Below are 20,324 nucleotides of genomic sequence, written 5' to 3'. Positions count from 1 at the left end.
TGGGAAACTTAGATGATGCCGCATCCCGACGAATATCTGGCGGGGCGATGCTGCTTAATTGATTTAAAATGATTCAAAGCAGAGAGACTAGTTAGGATATGTCCTCAATGATCCCTAACAATGTTTATGGTTGTGGTCTACATTAAGATGGTACCAGTGTGGGGAAGTGGAAGGATTTGATGGAGTAGGTATAAAGAGAGAATTGGAGCTGAAGTGGAGACAACAGAGGGTAGTGTTGGATGTATTGATATTTTAAGGAAGAAGTTCTATGTATTGATGTTGTAATGACTCTAATTGATCAAAAGTGGGGGTAATTGATAGAAAGCACCAAGTTCTCTATTAAAAACCAACCTGGGAGCCCAGGAGGTTGCTACAGTGAGTATGGCACTGAATCTGAAAATATGAGGTCTTGAGTTTGATCCTCTGTATCCCATTGCCACAGTGATGCCAGATATTCGTCGGGATGCGGCATCATCTAAGTTCATTTCCCACGTCTACGCTCGACCGGACCTGCCAATATACGCGGATATCTTCGCCCACCCTGTTCAACGCTTGACGTCTCGAACAGGCCATGGCCGGTGCGCCGCTATGTTCCATCGCTGGGGAGCCAGAGACGACCCGAACTGCCCCTGCGGCTACAGACAGACTATGACCCACATAGTCAACGACTGCCACCTCTCCAGATTCAAAGGAGGTCTCGAAACTTTATATCAGGCTCAACCTGATGCTGTTGACTGGCTACGGAAGCAGGGCAAACGCTAGAAGAAGAAGAAATCAATTAATTAATTGAAAAAGGAGAGACTGAAAGAAATTTGTAGACCTGCTTCACTACTTTTTAAAAAAATTCTTTTATTGTCTTTATTTATTTGATAGAGACAACCAGAAATCAAGAGGGGAGGGGGAATAGAGAGGGAGAGAGACAGAGACACACCTGCAACCCTGCTTCACCATTCATGAAGCTTCCTCCCTACAAGTAGGGACCAGGGAATTGAACCTGGGTCCTTGCGCACTGTAACATGTGCGCTCAACCAGGTGCGCCACCACCTGGCTCTGCTTCACTACTTTTGAAGCTTCCCCCCTCCCTTCAGGCAGGGAGTGGGGGCTGTAACCCGGGTCCTTGTGCATTATAACGTGCTCTCAACTAGGTGTGCCACAACCTGGCCGCTCTGCTTTTATTCTTTTCTTCCTCCTTCTCCTCCTTTACTTTTTTTTCATTTTAAAAACAGGTCACAAGATTCTAGGATTACAGGGTATAGTTCCACACCACACCCACTGTCATAGTTCTATGTTTCTACCCTCCCACCTCCTAAAGATAACCACCATAGTTTTCACAAGTCTCAGAAAGAGTTGGCTTGCTTCTGTTTTGGTTTGTTTTACAAGTACATGTGTATCAGCTCTCTAGATTTCACATATGAGTGAAACCATCCTGTAGTTGTCCTTCATCCCTTTACTATTGTCCCAAGCATAATCACCTCCAGTTCCATCCGTTTTGTCCTAAAGGACACAACATAATGTTTTTATTCATTAGTTATTTCTTGGATAGAGACAGAGAGAAATTGAGGGGGAAGGGGAAGATAGAGAGAGAGGAAGAAAGAGAAGAAGACACCTGCAACCCTGCTTCACAGCTTGCAAAGCTTTCCCCCTGCAGGTGGGGATGGGGTTTGAAAGGGGGTCCTTGGGCATTATAACATGTCTACTCAACTAGGTGAGTCACCACTTGCCCCCCCCCAAGTATAATCTTTTAAAAAAAACTGATGAGTAATCTTTAGTGGAATATATGTCCCATAGCTTCTTTGGCCAGTCACCTGTCAATGGCCTTTTAGATTCCCACTCTTTGGCTACAGCTATGAATATGGGGTTCATACCTGTTTTGATTCTTAATCTCTTGTTGAACCTTCGTGCACAAGTGAGTCCAAGTGGTCTTTGAAAAATGTAGATTGGGGACCAGGCTCAGTGGGTAGAGCAAAGAAACCCTGGGTTCAATTCTCCCCCCCTACTTTCCATGTTCATAGAATCAAAAGTTTTAAGAGGCTGATGCTTAGTGACCAGCAAGTATAGCACACTCCTTGTATGCCTAGGGCCCCCAGCTGAATGACTGCATTTGTCAGATCAGTGTTCTGGGCTCTCTCACTCCTAGAAAAATAACCATTTAAAAATCAATTAAAATGCTCCACCTGCAGGGGGAAATCTTCATAAATGGTGAAGCAGGGCTGCAGATCTCTCTCTCTCTCTCTCTCTCTCTCTCTCTCTCTGTCTCTCCCAACTCTGTCTCTATCCAACAATGAATAAATAAATAAAATTAAAAATCAATTACAGTGAAATGAATCTAAATCCAAGTCACTCAGTCTTCTTTAGCTTCTCCTATGCATACAAGAGGCACACATGTTACCATTAAATCAATACATCTTGTTTGTTGTTGTTTTTCCCTCTTGTAAAAAATCAAATCAGAACAGATGGCAGAGGACCTAGTGGGGGCTGTGTTTTTGTGTGGAAAACTGAGAAATGTTATGCATGTACAAACTATTGTATTTACTGTCGACTGTAAAACATTCCAGAAATCAAATCAGAACTGGCACACTATTCAGCAAAGGAAGAGCACGAATGATGGCTACAAGCAAACATTTGGATGAATCTCAATGGAATTAAGCGGAGTGTGTGTGGGGTGGAAGCCAACCCTTCAAGACTCCACATCATGTGAGCCATTTTCATTAACACTCTGAATGTGACAAAATCACAGAAATGGGGAAAAGATCAATGAGGACCAATGTGCGAGGGTCCAGGAGGTCTGGGGAGATGGGCTAGCAGGATGGAGACTTGGCTTCACAGAAGTGCTCTGTATCTGAACTGTGGTGGTGCCACATGAGCCTACACCAGAGATAAGATAGCATCAACTCAAACGTACACAGAGGAGTACAAGTAAAACCAGAGAAATATGAATAAGGTTCTTAGATTGTGCAAATGACCAATACGCTGGCTGTGATCTTTTACCATTAGAACAAGTGAGGAAGGGGCACATTGCATCTTTCCTGTTATTTCGTACATATGTATGTACATCCACAATTAGTCCCAAAGAATAAGCAGGAAATGTGAATCAGGTCATGTTATACCCCCAGGTACAGTCATTCATTCAATGGCTTCCCTTCGCTTCTGGTATACCTGAGTGTGGTGGAATGCGCTGCAAACCCACCATCTGGTCCCCTGCCTGTCTGTCTGTTCAGCCTTAGATCATGTCTGTCTCCACAGATCTCTTAGTTCCCATCACCATCTCCTAGTTCTAAGGCACCAAGGAGCTTCCATACATGTCTCTACCTCTTCTCTCTGCTAGGCTTTCCCCCCTTGCTCTTTCTGCTCTTGCTTCTGTCAAAAACTTGTAGGGCTCAGTCCAGTGACTCCTCCTATCCTAACCTCACAACTTGCACCTTCTGGGTTCCCTGCACAGCCCTGATTCCACGTTTGACTTTTCCCACTAGATCGTGAGCCAGTGCGGCAGGATGGGTGATGCTGTGTCCGCTCAGTTACCCGCGTGTAGGGGAACGAAAGAGGGCGGAAGGCGTCGCCACGTGCCTCTTGGCGTGGCCCACGAGCAGGTGGTGGCCTGTGCCTTCTGCAAGGGGCTTCTTTGGCTCCCTCTGGCTCAGTACTAAGGAGTAGGGTTCCGCAGCCCAGGCCCCCCAGGAGAGGCACCGCAGGCCCAGGGCGCACTGGCAAGTGCGCAGGTTGGCGGAGTCCCCTCCGGAGCCAGGCGCGGCTCCCGCCCTGCTCTTTGTTGGCTCCCCCTCCTGGGTCCGCCCGCCCGCCCACCCGCAATGGCTCGTAACTCCCCGCGGGCTGCGGGCTGCGGCGCCAGCGAGGGGCGGGTCCTCAGCGCCCCCTGCCCGCGCGCGCGCAGGCCCCCGGGAGCGCTCGCCGCAGCGCACAGCCCCTGCCCCGCCCCTCCCCGCGCGCCCGCGCGAGGCCCGCGGCCAGGCGGCTGCAGAAGCGGGGTGGGGCACGTGGGCGCGCGGGGTGCTCTCGTCCCCCTCCCCGTGCCCTGCGCCCGCGCGCGTGCGCGCCCCGCACCGCAGCCCCGGTGGTCAGAGCGCCCCGCCCCGCCCCCGCGCGCGCGCCCTGCCCTCCCCGCCTCCCCGCGCCCCTCCCCTCGTGCCCCTCCCGCGCCCTACATCCAGCGCTCGGCCGAGGGGCCTCAGTCGGTCGTGGCTACCTCCGCCACCGCCGCCACCGCCTCTGCCGCCACCGCGCATCGGCCAGGAGCGGGCAGCGGCCCCCGACCCCGCCGCCCTGCCAGCAGCCCAGCCTGTAAGCCCGCTCTCCCTCCGCATGTGCGTGGAGGAGCCACTGTCCTCCAGCCCTTCTGCAGGGAACCTGCGGCCTGGGGCCTCGGCCCCCTGATAGGGGTGGGAATCGGGGTGGTTGGGGGTCTGTGGGACAGCGGGTGGGGGTGTCCCCCTCGGATGCGTGCGGAGGCCTCGTGGGGTTGGGGGGCGGCGCAGGGAGAGGGTGGGGGGAGGGGGGCAAGAGAGAAAAATGGAGGGGTTCTTGTTTTCTCTCTGTGGAATGGGGGGGGGATGAAGGGTGCAGGGCTTTCTCTCTGGGGATGGCGGCCAGTGGAGGGAGTGGGACTAGGAGGGGGCAGCTGGGATCCCTGTGTAAGGCTGGCTGACGGGAATTGTGGGGAGTGGGTGATTACGAAGTGGGGGGGTCCCCTGGGTTTCCTCGGGAAGGATGACGGGGGTTAAGGGGCGAGTGGGGGGGACCTGCCTTGGCTCGAAAGGTGAGTGAGGAAGGGGGTGCGCCACAAGAGCTGGAGGTAAGGGGGTTCGCCTAGGTTTTCTGTTTGAAGGTGCTGGGGAGGGGTGACTGGAGCAGGGGGTGGTTAGGGAGAGAATGGGGAGGGAGGCAGAAGGTCCACCCTATAAAGGGGGTGTCGAGAGAGTTGGAGAATGGGGGCAGGGAGGGGGGGTTGCTCAGCTCTTGCGTGGAACCTAAAGAAGCTGGTGGAAGGTTCCCTCACGTGGGCTGAACCCTAGTAGGTGGCTTTTTGAAACTGCAGGGTGTAACCTTTCAGGCTCTCCAAAGCGTGAAATCCCTAGGTTCCCAGGAGAGAGATGTCTGCTTTCGAAGTTTCTCTTTCTCTTCCATTCCCGGGGCCTCGGCTTAGTCGCCCCAGGACTAGCAAGGGCTTCTTGAGTGGACGAAGCCAGACTAAGCGTACTTTCCCGAGATCGATGTTATGAAACCCCCAGCATTCGAGAGTGTGCGGGTACCTCTTGTTGGTTTGAGTTGGCCTTTGCGATGAAAATTTTACAAGAGAGGAGGGAGGGAGAGGGAGAGAGAAGTGGAGAGGGAGAGAGAGAAGTGGAGAGGCAGGGAGGAGAGGAGAGGGGACGGGGAGGGGGAGAGAGAGAGAGAGAGAGATAGAGAGAGAGAGAGAATGAGAGAATGAGAACGCGAACGCAGTTGATTAAGGAGACTTCGAGGTTTGGATTTTGAATTCCCCGAAGGGCAAGAGATAATGGCGTCATCGGCGTAGTAGCATTTTTGCTGGGCTTTTGGTGTGGGGCTGGAACAAACGCGTGTCCCTGCTGGAAGTTCCCAAGACCCATTTAAATCTCTCCATCGAGATGGTCTGAGCCCCCTTTGGGTTGAATTGGAATGGATCCAGTTTGCCTAATTGGCACCATCATCCTGTAATTGCCTGGAGTTCTTCCCTAGGTTATCAAACCTTTTTAGCAGGCATCTGAACAGCGGGTCTCTCTCTCTCTCTCTTCTCTCACTCCTGATAAACCCTGGCTTGTGATGGTGCGGGGGGGGGGGGGGGGGGGGATTGAACCTAGGAACTCAAGAGCCTCAGGCATAATTTTTTTTCTTTTTTTCTTTTCTTTCTTTCTTCCTTCCTTTTTTTCCTTTTTGGCAGACCATTACACTGTCTTCCTAGCCCAATTAAGACACTTGATGTGGGTTTTATGTGGTTTCTTGGAAAATGTGAACATTTGCAGAAGATCCCCTTGGAATTTTTGCAAAGGCAAAAATTCCCATTCCCAGCTCATCTCCAGGAACAGAGCCCTCCCTCAGCTCCCCACTGAAGAAGCTAGGGCTTCTGAGATGGTAGCTTTGCCTTTGGAAACTACCACTTACATTTGCTTGAAGAAAGCTACATCTATCTGCAAAAGGCATAATCCTTTTACTGTGGTGAGGCCATTTGTGTCTTCCCAATTCGGTTGCATAAGGTTTCAATCTAGTCTTCACCTTCAGTCTTTAAAAATGCTTATTTAACATTTTCAAGAGCAAATATAATCTTTATGCAACAGGAAATTGGTCTGATCATGATTCATCCAAACCAACCACCTCACAATAAATATATAGCTTAGACTCATATAGATCCTACACCCATTTATGTTTTTTTTAATTCTAAGCTACTGTTTATTCCCCTATTACATTTTTAATTTTTTTGTAATATCATTATTTATTGGATAGAGAGAGACAGCCAGAAATTGAGAGGGAAGGGCTAATAGAGAGGGAGAGAGAGAGACACCTGCAGCCCTTCTTCACTGCTTATGAAGCTTTCCCTTTGCATGTGGGGACCAGGGGCTCAAACCTGGGTCCTTGTGCACTGTAACATTTGCGCTCAACCAGGTGCGCCACACCACCCAGCCCCACTATTGCATTTTTTAAAGTGATGTTTTTTTTTAAATTTTTTATTTAAGAAAGGATTAGTGAACAAAAACATAAGGTAGGAGGGGTACAACTCCACACAATTCCCACCACCCAATCCCCATAACCCACCCCCTCCCATGGTAGCTTTCCCATTCTCTAGCCCTCTGGGAGCATGGACCCAGGGTCATTGAGGGTTGCAGAAGGTAGAAGGTCTGGCTTCTGTAATTGCTTCCCCGCTGAACATGGGCCTTGACTGGTCGGTCCATACTCCCAGTCTGCCTCTCTCTTTCCCTAGTAAGGTGTGTCTCTGGGGAAGCTGAGCTCCAGGACACATTGGTGGGGTCTTCAATCCAGAGAAGCCTAGCCAGCATCCTGGTGGCATCTGGAACCTGGTGATTGGAAAGAGAGTTAACATATGAAGCCAAACAATTTGTTGAGCAATCATGGATCCCAAGCTTGGAATAGTGGAGAGGAAGTGTAAAGTGATGTTTTTGTTTTCTTTTCCCCAAACCTACATTTATTTTAGTGAAATGAAAGTTAATTTTCTGTAAGACTTTAGTTGGTAAGATTCTTGTTGTATGATATCAGTGCACCAGAGATAATTTAGTTTGTGCCATGGTAGGCCACTTAAATAAGATAAGAGGATTTGTTTAAGTGGAAATGCAGATTTTTCTAAATCTCAAACATTGATGAGAATGCATTTAAGTAAGACGTAGTTAATAAACACCACAATACTACTAGTTACAGTATTAATCTGCTGCCCCTTTATAGACAAGCAGCAACCAGAAAAGATGCCATTTTTAAAATACAATTTAAGCCCAGTTACCCCCCTTCCTTTCTTCTGAATAGCATGTTGGGAATGCTAAGATCTTTCAAGAAGAGAAGCGTACTGATAGGTTGTAGGCCTCCAGTTTCTCTGCACAAAAGAAGTAAATGGAGTGTCATTTAAGGGCTTTTCAAGAACCTGTTGTTTGTCCCGTGGGGCTGGAGGGGCTCAAAGAAAAGATGAAAGATTTCAGAAGCTGACAAAAAACTCCCAGAAGCATCTCTATAGATACTGTATCCTAAAGATTTTGCCTGCATCCATTTGCAAAGTAATTGGTGACTGTAGACTTTGCATAAGCAAGTGATCCTTCCTCTCTCAGATTCTGACACTCAAAGAAATGATGGCTTTGCTGGCTCACCCTGAGTCTGGTTCCTGTTGCTATGCTCCCTATCTTGGATTTCTTCCCCCCCTCCTCCCCCCCCACCATCCTGACAACACTGGCTTTTATAACCCTGTGGGAGTTGAACAAATGTTCCTGATTGCCTGAACTCCAGGCCTTCCTTCCCTATTTGGTTGCTCTCCCGAACTTTTGTCTAGAACATATTTATTTTATTTATTTGTTTATTTATATTGGTTGATCAGACTTTCCAGTTGTTTGGATTTAGGGTAAAAGAGAGTTAGTTGTAATTTTTTTTCCTTTAAAAGGCCTTTCAGCTCCTGTTGGATGAGAGCAATGAAAGGTTTTCTTTCTTCCTTCCTCTCCAGTCTTTTTTTTTTTTTTTTTTGCCCAGGGAGTATTTAATTAACTTATATGACTATTCATTTATTCAACAAACATTGAGTACACTGCCTGTGGTGGTGACTGTGTGTGACTGCAGGCACACAGAGGACAGGAACTCCTGCCTTCTGGCAGTGGTTGGTCAAAATGAAAATCAGTGACTTTGTTGGCAGCAATAAAGATTTGCCAGAATCCTTTGGACACAAAAAGATCGATCACTTTTGTACATATTATACATTGCAGATACTGGCTGGGTCATTTCTCTGTGCATATTCTTTCTCATCTCTCCAACTAAGGCATAGTCTTTTTTTTTTTTTTCCTCCAGGGTTATCGCTGGGGTTCAGGTTACCTGCACTACAAATCCACTGCTGCTGGCAGCCACTTTTTGATTATTTTTTGATAGGACAGAGAGAAATTGAGAGGGGAGGGGAAGATAGGGAGAAACAGACACACCTGTAGACCTGCTTCACCGCTTGTGAAGTGACCCCCTTGCAGGTAGGGAGGCCAGGGGCTCGAACTGGGATCCTTGCATGGTGGCCCTTGTGTTTTGTACTATGTGCACTTAACCAGATGTGCCACCGCGCAGCCACGGAGTAGTTTCTTTTGGCGCGGGGTGGAGGAGAGTGGGGGAGTGGTGGTGTAATAATATTGTTTATATAATCACAAGGTTGATGGTATTTTTTTTCTTTTTCCCTTTTGTTGCCCTTGTTTTTCGTCATCATTATTATTGTTATTGTTGTCGTCATTGTTGGATAGGATAGAAAGAAATGGAGAGAGGAGGGGAAGACAGGGGGAGAGAAAGATAGATTACCTGCAGACCTGCTTCACTGCCTGTGAAACGAACCCCCTGCAGGTGGGGAGCCGGGGGCTTGAACTGGGATCTTGATGCTGGTACATGCGCTTTCCGCCATGTGCGCTTAACCTGCTGCGCCACCGCCCGGCTCCTGATGGTCTCTTTTAAACAAGAGTTTTAGAGTAAAAAGGACACAGTGGATTTCTTGATCCGTAAGTCCATCTCCCTGGATAGAACACACAAAAGCTGATGGCCAGGGCAGCTTCCTTTCCTGTGACTTTAACACATACTCCCCCATACTTTTTTAAGTTAAAAAAAAACACTATTTAGCAGCCTGAGAGGTGGCACAGTAGATAAAACATGGATTCTAAATAAGGGGTCCTGAATTCCATCCTTGGCATCACATGTGCCAAAGTGATGCTCTGGTTCTCTCTTTCTCTGTCCTCCCTTTTTCATAAATAAATAATTTATTTATTTATTTTTGTGAGGGAGATACCAGACCACTGCTCCGCTTTGGCATACACAGTACTGAGGATCCAAACTGTGACCCTAGGTTTGTAAGCCTTTTGCTCAATAGTGGAGCTTTCTCTCCTTGGCCCCAAACACATCAATTTACATATTTATTTATCTATTTATTTTTAGATATATAGAGAGAGGCAGAGAGAAAATGAAAGAGGCCACAGCAGCAAACCACTGGGGGCAGGGCTCAAACCTGAGTCACATACACGACAAAGCAGTACACTATCCACTGAGCTGTTTGCCAGGCCCACATCTTCTGATAGCAAGGTGGGCTGACATTCTGTTTTTCTTTTTTTAATATTTATTTGTTCCCTTTTGTTGCCCTTGTTGTTTTATTGCTGTTGTAGTTATTATTGTCATGATCATTGTTGGATAGAACAGAGAGAAATGGAGAGAGGAGGGGAAGACGGGGGGGGGGGGGGAGAGAAGGATAGACACCTGCAGACCTACTTCAATGGCTGTGAAGCGACTCCCCTGCAGGTGGGGAGCCAGGGGCTCGAACCGGGATCCATATCCGCTACCACCTGACTCCCTGAAATTCTGTTTTTCTATAGCCACCTTTGAGTTCTGGATATAAAAGGGAGGATGGCGCCCAGAGAAGCCTTTGCTCTGCTGTCAGGCTGCCTTCTGAGGTTTTCCCAAGCACAGACAGTGGCTTTCAGATGAGACAACCTCACCCCCAGGGCCCATTTAGCAATCTGGAGACCTGTCTGGTGGCCACGGTCCTGTGGCGGGGAGGGGCTGGTGAGCCATGGGTGTCTAGGCCTTAGTGGCCAGGCATTCCACCAGGCGTAAGGCAGCCACTCCATAAAAGAATTATCCAGTCAGTCTTGCTAAGGTTGATGCAATTTCCTCATCAGAGTGCAGTAAAACGTAACTCGAGGGGAGTAGAGAATAGCAACAGCATCTTGATGTGACTGAGCAATTTGCTGGGCTCACTTTATTAGCCTTTAAAGTTACTAGCTTCTGTTTATGGACCTGCGTACCTAAACACCCCTTAAAAACTACTGTTTATGGGACCCACACTGGGTCAGGCACTTCAGCCGGTTATGCACGCTCTGAGGGGGTTGGTTAAGTGACAGGCCTTTCTGTCTCATGCTGAGCAAGGTTGGAAGTTGGCATGGAAATTAAAACAGTTGGGGCCAAGTGGTGGCGCACCTGGTTAATCATTACAGTGCGCAAGGACCCAGGTTTAAGTCCCTGGTCCCCACCTGCAGGGGGAAAGCTTCACAAGTGGTGAAGCTGGACTGCAGGTATCTCTCTGTCTCTTTCCCTCTCTACCTCCTCCTTCCCTCTCAATTTCTCTGTGTCTTTCCAATAATAAGCAAAATATAATAAAAAAACAATTTAAAAAGAAATTAAAACAGTCTGACTGCTGGGGTGATGTCACACTCAGTTGATAACACATATTACCATATGCAAAAACCTGGGTTCAAATCCCTGGTCCACACCTGAAAGGGGGAAGTTTCAGGAGCAGTGAATCAAGTCTGCATGTGTCTCTCTATCTCCCCTCCCCTCTCCATTTCTCTGTCTATCAAATACATAGTTAAAAATAATAATAACATTGTCTGACTTGGACATCAGAGAAAGAGCTCAGCTAATAGAGTATCAGACTTGTATGCCCAAGGCTTCCAGTTCCTGCCCTCATACCGCATGTATTGGAATGGTGCTCTGGTTTATTTCTTTCTTGTGTAAATCTCTCTCTCTCTCTCTCTCTCATGTAATAAGCAAAATCTAAAAAATAAAAAAGATAATCTGACTTGGGGTTCATATGCCATCTTAGCACCTCTGTAGTAGCTCACTTCACAAAATGTAAGGTCCAAGCATGGCCTACATACCAGTGAGCTTGCTTGAGAGTCATTACAAGTGGGAGCAGCAACTTTGATCATGCTTGGAGTTGTGTGGCCCAGAGAAAGGGAAAAGGGAACCAGCCTACTTGCAGGTCTACAGTAGTCCTAGAACCCCCCCCCCCCCCGCTTTGATTGGGAGGGGATTAATGGCTTACAGCCAACAGTAAATATAGTTAACGGTACATGTGTAAAATTTCTCATTTTAACCCTCAGCCTAGGTCCTCCACCATCATATACCAGGTCCTTAGCCCCCCCCCCCCACCTCCCAGTCCTTTACTTTGGTGCAATACACCAAACCTAGACCAAGTTCTACTTTTGTTTCCCCTTTCTGTTTTTATTTCTCATCTTCTGTCTGTGAGTGAGGTAATTCCGTATTCATCCTTCTTTTACTGGCTTATCTCATTTAACACGATTTCTTTTTTTAAATTTCTTTATTGGGAGATTAATAGTTTACAGTTGACAGTAAAATATAACAGTTTGTACATGTATAACATTTCCACATAACAATACGACCCCCATTAGGTCCTCCTTGGCCATCATGTTCCAAGACCTGAACTCTCCCTCCCACCCCACCCCAGAGTCTTTTACTTTGGTGCAGTACACCAGTCCAGTCCAAGTTCTGCTTAGTGTTTGTTTTTCAACATCTATCTATGAGTGAGATCTTCCATTAGGTCCTCCTTGGCCATCATGTTCCAAGACCTGAACTCTCCCTCCCACCCCACCCCAGAGTCTTTTACTTTGGTGCAGTACACCAGTCCAGTCCAAGTTCTGCTTAGTGTTTGTTTTTCAACATCTATCTATGAGTGAGATCTTCCCATCCTTTTGTTTCTGACTTATCTCACTTAACATATCTTCAAGCTCCATCCCAGATGGGGTAAAGAATGTGAATTCACTTTTTTTTTTTGTCTCCAGGGTTATTGCTGGGGCTCGGTGCCTGCACTATGAATCCACTGCTCCTAGAGGCCATTTTTCCCATTTTTGTTGCCCTTGTTCTTACCCTTGTTGTTGTTATTATTGTTATCATTGATGTTGTTGTTGGACAGGACAGAGAGAAATTGAGAGAGGAGGGAAGGCAGAGGGGGAGAGAAAGACAGACACCTGCAGACCTGCTTCACCACCTGTGAAGTGACCCCCTTGCAGCCAGGGGCTCTAACTGAAATCCTTATGCTGGTCTTTGCACTTTGTGCCATGTGTGCTTAATCTGCTGCCCTATTGCCCAACCCCCTTATTCAGCATTTTTAATAGCTGAGTAGTATTCCATTGTGTATATATACCACAACTTACTCAGCCACTCACCTATTGTTGGACATCTCGGTTGCTTCTGGGTTTTGGCTATTACAAATTGTGCTGCTATGAATATAGATGTGCACAGATCTTTTTGGATGGATATTTGGTTCCTTGGTTGGGTGTTTGGTTCCATAGGATATATCCCCAGGAGAAGATTTGCAGGGTCATAGGGCAGGTCCATTTCCAGTCTTCTGAGAGTTCTCCAGACTGCTCTTCATAGGGATTGGACCAATTTACGTTTCCACCAGCAGTGCAGTGCAGGAGGGTGCCTTTGCCTCCACAACTTCTCCAGCATTTGTTGTTGCTATCCTTTCTGATGTATGACATTCTCAGAAGGGTAAAGTGGTATCTAATTGTGTTCTTTATTTCCATTTTTTCTGACAATCAATGATGTGGAACATTTTTTTCATAAGTCTGTTGGCCATTTTGTATCTCTTCTTTGGTGAATATTCTGTCCTATCCTCTCCCCATCTTTGCATGGGGTAATTTGTTTTTTGTTATTGCTGCCTTGGGGGAGCTCTTTATATATTTTGGTTATTAGCCTCTTGTCTGATATATGGCATATAAAGATCTCCCATCTTGTAAGGAGTCTCTTTGGGTGGTGGTTTCTTTTGCTGTGCAGAAGCTTTTCAATTTGATAATACTCCCACTTTGTCATCCGAGCCTCACATTCATCTCTGATATGCAGCTTACAGCTGAGTTTGCTTAAGCAGCTTGTCTTAAGATCATCCAAGTAATGAGCTGCAGAGTTGGGATTTGAATTTTTTTCCGCAGTCTAAACCCCTGGTCCCTGTCTGAGCACTCTAAAGCTTGGGGTTGAGGAAGGAGATTGCTGTAGAGGCAAGTAACTGGTACTAGAGAGAGAAATAGTAGCCAGGGCATCAGTGGGAAAAATGTATATATCATATGCAGATCGTGAATGAAGGAGAGGGTATTACTGGACCCTTTTCACTTCGAGAGAATTGAGTTTAATGTGGAAATTGTTTCTGAGATCCGCCCAAATTAAAACTTAAGAGTTTCATTTCCTATCTTATGTGATCCACCCCTCAAGTAATGTTTCAGTGACTGTGAAACAATCTTTTTATTTTATTTATTCTTTTAAAATATTTATTCCTTTTTGTTGCCTTTGTTGTTTTATTATTGTTATTGTTATTTATGTCGTCGTTGTTGGACAGGACAGAGAGAAATGGAGAGAGGAGGGGAAGACAAGAGAGGGGGAGAGAAAGATAGACACCTGCAGACCTGTTTCACTGCCTATGAAGCGACTCCCCTGCAGGTAGGGAGCTGGGGGTTCGAACTGGGTCCTTACACCAGTCCTTGCGCTTTGCACCGCCTGCGCTTAACCCGCTGCGCTACCGCCTGATGCCTGAAACAATCTTTTTAACAGTTCACTTTCTGCCTATCTTGGAACTGTCACATGGAACTCAGTCATGGCGGCATTTGGTTGTGCCGTCTTTTACACACAATTTAAACATTTGTCTTTGCTATGGAAGTTGTTTTTATAACAAACATCATCAAATTCATACTTGTGTTTTCCACACAGGACATGTGTTTTGTTTTGACAGCTAAATATTTATTTTAAACTTTGGATGTGTGTTGTGTTTTAAGAGCATACAAAGAGAGAAAACACGTAACAGTTCAATAGCAATCATATTTTGTCTGGTAAGTATATATATATTTTTTGTGGGCAGAAGAAGGACCTCGTGTTTCATTCCATTTACTTTAAATTGAAAAGGAATTTTAACCATGATTCTCCAGGGCCAGAATGGTGGTGGGGAAAAAAAAGAAAGAAAGAAAAGAAAAATGCTATTTAGATGAAAATGCATGCTTTGATTTCCACATAGGACTGAGAGCCATACGTTCTGATGATAATAACAGTGTCCTAATTGTGACTCCTGCAATCAGCCACACTTGGATGATCAACCGCAGTGTGTAGACATGTATTATGATACCCCCTGGTTTTGTCACCACCCCCACTCTGCCCCCCCCCCCCCGTCATTCAGAATAAACTCCAATAGAACTTGTAGAAATCCTTTCAAAGATGGAACAGCAAATGATAGCAGTGGTCTATTTCCATTTCTTGGAAAAAATGGAAACTACAGAAGAAGATGAAAACATTTTTAACTGTATAACCCACCACTATATGTCAGGTGATAGTGTTTTGTGTTTTTTTGAAAACTGCAGTCAGAATTTTTTTTCCCCATGGCAGATTAATGTCCATTGCACCATCTCCGGTTTGTAAATATAGTATGAGATTTTTTTTTAAAAAAAAGAACTTTACCTTTTTTTTAATTACTGTGGTATCTCTTGGTAGATGTTAGTCATGAGCATGACATGACATCACTGCCAGCAAGTTAGGCCACCTCATGTAGCCTCCTTAAAATGCCTCCTCTTCCAGTTTGCATAATAACAGTTCAATGCTAGAAATGGTGTCATTATCCACCCCCTTCATTTTACCGGTGGGGCAACTGAGACTTAAAGAGCTCAACCACAACCACCGGATCCAAGGCCATATAAAACGTTACCGCCAGAGTTCCGGTTTGAAGTTTTAGGTCCTCTGCAAGTACATGAGTTTGTAATTTATGAAGTGAAGATTTTACAGTCAAGAACATTTTATTAGTCTGTCCCTTAAGAGGGTAAGTTTTTTTTTTAAAGGGGGGTGACAGCACTGGAGCCTCACACCTGTGCAACTCGACTCCACCACTCCAGTGGACTGTTTCTGTTTTTTCTTTTAATTTCAGAGTAAGGGAGGGGGAGGGGAAGGGAGACATCACAGCACTGCTTCACTGTTTATGAAGCTTCCTCAGATTCTGTTCATGGTACTCCTGAGTGTGTGGGACTGTGTGATCCACTGGGACAGCTTCTCTGGTAGAAGCATATTACCTAGACTAGAGGATGTCCACCAAGACCGCATGTCTCTCGAGTCATGGATACAGTCGCGTGCAGCTTTATGATGTATGCTTTATTGAACACCAGTTGTGAGGAACCTCTTTCATGCATCTAACCCTTATTTTCACTTCCCTGACTCACAGGCTAAGTGCCAAGGCATTTCAGCTGTGCCTAGCCAGGCATGCCCAACACCATTTTGAGCAATCACAGATCACATATATGACCTGATGCTGGTCTCTGTATCTGCTCTTTCTACCTGGGTGTAAGTAAGTATGTTGTGTGACATGCACACAATGACAGAATCACATAAGGTTTCTCAAGAGTGTACATCTTCTGTTAAATTATGCACAGCAGTAGTTACAAAGATGAATAATGGCAAGGGCCGGGTGGTGGCACACCTGGTTAAACACTCACAGTACAGTGCACAAGGACCCAGGTTCTAGCCGCTGGTCCCCACCTGCAGAGGGGAAGCTTCATGAGTGGTGAAGCAGGGCTGCAGGTGTCTGTGTTTCTTTACCTTTCTACCTCCTCTCCTCTCAAGTTCTGTCTGTCTCTACCCAATAATAAATTTAAAAAAAATAGTAAAAATACATATAAAAAGAAACTAAAACAGTGTGACTGCTGGGTGGTAGCACATTCGCTTGAACACACACATTACCATGTGCAAAGACCCAGGTCTCCACCTGCAGGGGAAAAGCTATATAAGCGGTGATGCAAGGCTGCTGGTCTCTCTCTCTCTCTCTTCCACTCTCTCCCTACCTCCCTCTCTCCCTATCCCTCCCTTCCTCCCCACCCCTCCCTCTTCCTTCTCTATCCTCTGCCCCTCTCAGTCCTATCAAATTAAATAATTAAAGTTTAATAATGGCTTAAAAAGGATGATGCCTTTATTTATTTTTAGGTAGAGACAAAAGAGAGACACCACAGCCCTAAAGCCCCTTCAATGCAGTATGGGCTGGGCTCGAACCTAGGCTGTGTGCCATCCAAATGAGCTATTTTGCCAGCTTGGGCAGTGGCTTTTAAAGAATCTTTATACAGAGTAACTTGGAAACTCACAGTTAGAGCTGTTGCCATGTGAAAGCACTTTTTCTACTATAAAAAAATGAAAAGTTTAGTAAAATTGTGAGAAAGCAATCTTTTAAAATTTTCTTTTATTTGTTTAAAAAGAGACATTAGGGAGTCGGGCTGTAGCGCAGCGGGTTAAGCGCAGGTGGCGCAAAGCACAAGGACAGGCATAAGGATCCCGGTTCGAACCCCGGCTCCCCACCTTCAGGGGAGTCGCTTCACAGGCGGTGAAGCAGGTCTGCAGGTGTCTATCTTTCTCTCCTCCTCTCTGTCTTCCCCTCCCTCTCTCCATTTCTCTCTGTCCTATCCAACAGCGACATCAACAACAATAATAACTACAACAATAAAAAAAACAACAACAAGGGCAACAAAAGGAAAAAAAATCAATAAAAAAAAGGAGACATTAACAGAACTGTAGGATAAGAGGGGTACAACTCCACACAATTCCCACTACCAGATCTCCATATCCCATCCCATCCTTGATAGGAGAAAGCAATTGTAAAGATAGATTCTCCTTCTATGTTGTGGTAGGGATCAAACCCAGGACCTTACACATGGAAAAGTGTGTACTCTACCTGCTAAACCATCTCCCAGCCCCCTTTTCAACTTTTAAAAACTTTGTTCCCCTGACTGTTGACTAGAGAAAAGAGTTATGGAATACGTATTCAATGAAATACTACTCTGCGATTAAAAAAAGATGAGATTGTATCCTTGAGGGGGACAAGATGGATGGAACTGGAGGTGATTGTCTTTAGTGAAATAAGTAAACAGGACAAAGACTACTACAAGATAGTTTCACTCATATGTGGAATACAGAGAATCAAAGTATATGAATCTGTAAAAAGGAAAAAAAAAAAGCCACCGAACTGTCTCAGACTTTGTGAGAAGAACAGTGACTATGGGGGTAGTGTCACAGAATTTTGGTGGAGGGTGAAGTTTGGAACTATATCCCTGTAGTTTTCTAATCTTGTAAACCACTATTAAATGACTGATAAAATTATATTTGAAAAAGGGTTGGGATGTGGTCCGGGAGGTGGTGCAGTGGTAAAGCTTTGGACTGTCAAGTACGAGGTCCTGAGTTCGATCCCCAGCAGCACATGTGCCAGAGTGATGTCTGGTTCTTTCTCTCTCCTCCTGTCTTTCTCATAAATAAATAAAATCTTAAAAATATATAAGAAAAGAAAGAAAAAGGCTTAGGATATTCACAAACTGTAGCAAATGTTGGTGATATGGCATTATCACACACACACACACACACACACACACACACACACACGCACAGTTATTTGAATTGGGCATTATTATACAGGTCTTGGGGCCAAAGACCTGGGTTTAAGCCCCTGGTTCCCACCTGCAGGGAGAAAGCTTCATGAGTGGTGAAGCAGTGCTGCAGATATCTTTCTGTCTGTATCTCCGTATTCCCTCACGATTTCTCTGTCTCTGTCCAATAAATTGAAATATATAAAATATTTTTTAAATGTTTAAAAGAAACAAAACATTTTTTTAAAAAGCATGTCCTTAACCTTCCCTACCTTTCCCTGCCCTCCTTGATTCCTGTGTGTTGCAGTGTGATCACTGTCTTTGTGTCTCCTTGTGCGGGTGGTCTGTTTGACACTCAATGACTTTTTTTTTCTTTAACACCTTAATTTATATTAGAGATTTGATAGTGATTTACAAAATGACAAGATAATAAGGCTGTAATTACATACCATTCCCACCACTAGAATTCAGTGCCCCCATCTTCCAACTGAAACTGCCATAGTTCTACCAAGGTCATAGGTATGAGTTGAGTGTGTGTGTGTGTGTGTGTGTGTGTGTGTGTGTGTGTGTGTGTGTGTGTGTGTGTCCGTTTTTATTCACTTCTATGACTGTCTTTACTTCTTTTCTAAGTTACACCTACACCTATTGCTTCTTCTGAGTGTCCTTCCATTTTCCTCTTCCCTTTCAGGTAAGTGAAACCGTGCCTGACTTCCTCTGGTGTTTTCCAGATTCTCTTTCCTTTCAGTGATGGTATAAAAAAACAGTGATTCTTGGTAATAGATGTTTCAGTCCCAGTGGAATTGGAGTTCAGAGCCCTATGGTCATCTTCCCCTAATACCTACCCTTTGGGGGAGTATAGACTTTTTCTAGCCTATATGTCTTAGCCCACTCCCCCACTCCCAGGTGACTGACAGGGTAGAATGATCTGCAATGCAGAGGCTGCAGACCCATGTGAACCCATGAGCAGAGGCCTCCCTCCTTTGAACCAGGGCCACTGCAAGTGCATGAAACCACACAGATAACACTGCCCAAGGTTTGCGAGTAGAACAAATGACAACACTGGGCCCTTGCCTCGGGGTGTGTGTCTCTGTACTTTGCTCCTATTGCTCATTACTGCCCGCGAATGATTCTGTACTTTGTTAGTACTTGCCATTTCCAAATTCTCTCCGTACTTCACTGGTTCTTTCCACATGGTTTTCCTCTGTATTGAAACCACTATGAGTCACGTGTACATTGCTTTTGAACTATTAGGGTTGTACCATGTACAGATATAAGGCACTTATGTAAGACTAGAGAGAGAGAGCCCTCACTAGGAAGGGCACCACCAGCCTTGCCATGCATGCAGCTGAAGTTTGACACCACATGGCGGGATGCCATGGCTTGAGGGGAAGTTCCATTGCTGTAGTGTCTCTCCTCTCAGTCTCGCTCTTTCTGTCTCTGAAAAAGTAGCCTAGGAGTGGTGACATTGTGTTAGTGCGAGGTCCCTGTCCACAAAAGGTGCATATGTGATGTTTTCTTCAATTGGCTTGCAATATTGTAAGAATTTAGAAATACAGTTTTACTTATGTGTTTATTTACTTATTTTGCCTCCAGGGTTATCTCTGGGGCTCTATGCTGTCACCACTTACCTACTACTCCTGGTGGCGATTTTTTTTCCTTTTTTTATTGGATAGGACAGAAAGAAGTTGAGAGGGGAGGGGAAGATAGAGTGGGAAAGAGAGAGACACCTGCAGACTTGCTTCATCGCTTGTGAAGTGACTCCCCCCCTGCAGGTGTAGAGCCAGGGTCTCAAACCGGGATCATTGTGCTGGTCCTTGCTCTTCATACTATGTGTATTTACCTGGGTGCACCACCGCCCAGCCCCCAAAAGTGTAGTTTTATATCTGTATGTTAGTGTGTGTATAAGACTTACCCATCACCAAAGTTACTGTGCCATTACACCAAAGAAAAGCAGAGAGGCAGAGACAGAGACAGACATACTGACAGACTGAAGCTTCCTTCAATGCAGTGGGAACCAAGCTTGAGCCTGAACTGTGTGTATGTCTTTTAATGCAGTGATCTGAGACAAAAGAGAATTGTTAAACTGGTCTTTTATCAATATATTAGATTTACCCACATGAAAATTATCTGGATTTTTTTTTTTTTGTCTCCAGGGTTATCACTGGGGCTCCACTGCTCCTGGAGACTATTTTTTCCCCTTTTGTTGCCCATGTTATTTAACACTGTTATCGGATAGGACAGAGAGAAATCAAGGGAGATGGGCAAGACAAAAGAGTGGGAGAGATAGACACCTGCAGACCTGCTTCACTGCTTGTGAAGCGATCCCCCCACGCCCCGGATCCTTACTCCGGTCCTTGCGCTTTGCAACATGTGCGCTTAACCCGCTGTGCTACCGCCCAGCCCCCTGGATTTTTTTTTAACCAGAGCACTGATCAACTATGGCTCATGGTGGTGGTGCTGGGGATT

General features: G+C 45.7%; 1 protein-coding gene across 1 annotated transcript in view; it reads left to right on the top strand.

Annotated features, from left to right (window-relative positions):
• Window positions 1–3,902: 3,902 nt before the first annotated feature.
• The window catches only part of FHL1 (four and a half LIM domains 1), a 93,265-nt gene continuing 76,843 nt past the window's right edge, over window positions 3,903–20,324 (top strand). Inside the window, exon 1 of the mRNA XM_016193151.2 lies at window positions 3,903–4,296. The gene's annotated coding sequence lies outside the window, so the exon portion shown is untranslated. The remainder of the gene's footprint in view (window positions 4,297–20,324) is intronic.

Source organism: Erinaceus europaeus, chromosome X, assembly GCF_950295315.1.
Source record: "Erinaceus europaeus chromosome X, mEriEur2.1, whole genome shotgun sequence".
NCBI lineage: Eukaryota > Metazoa > Chordata > Mammalia > Eulipotyphla > Erinaceidae > Erinaceus > Erinaceus europaeus.
This window is presented reverse-complemented; position numbering and strand designations above follow the sequence as displayed.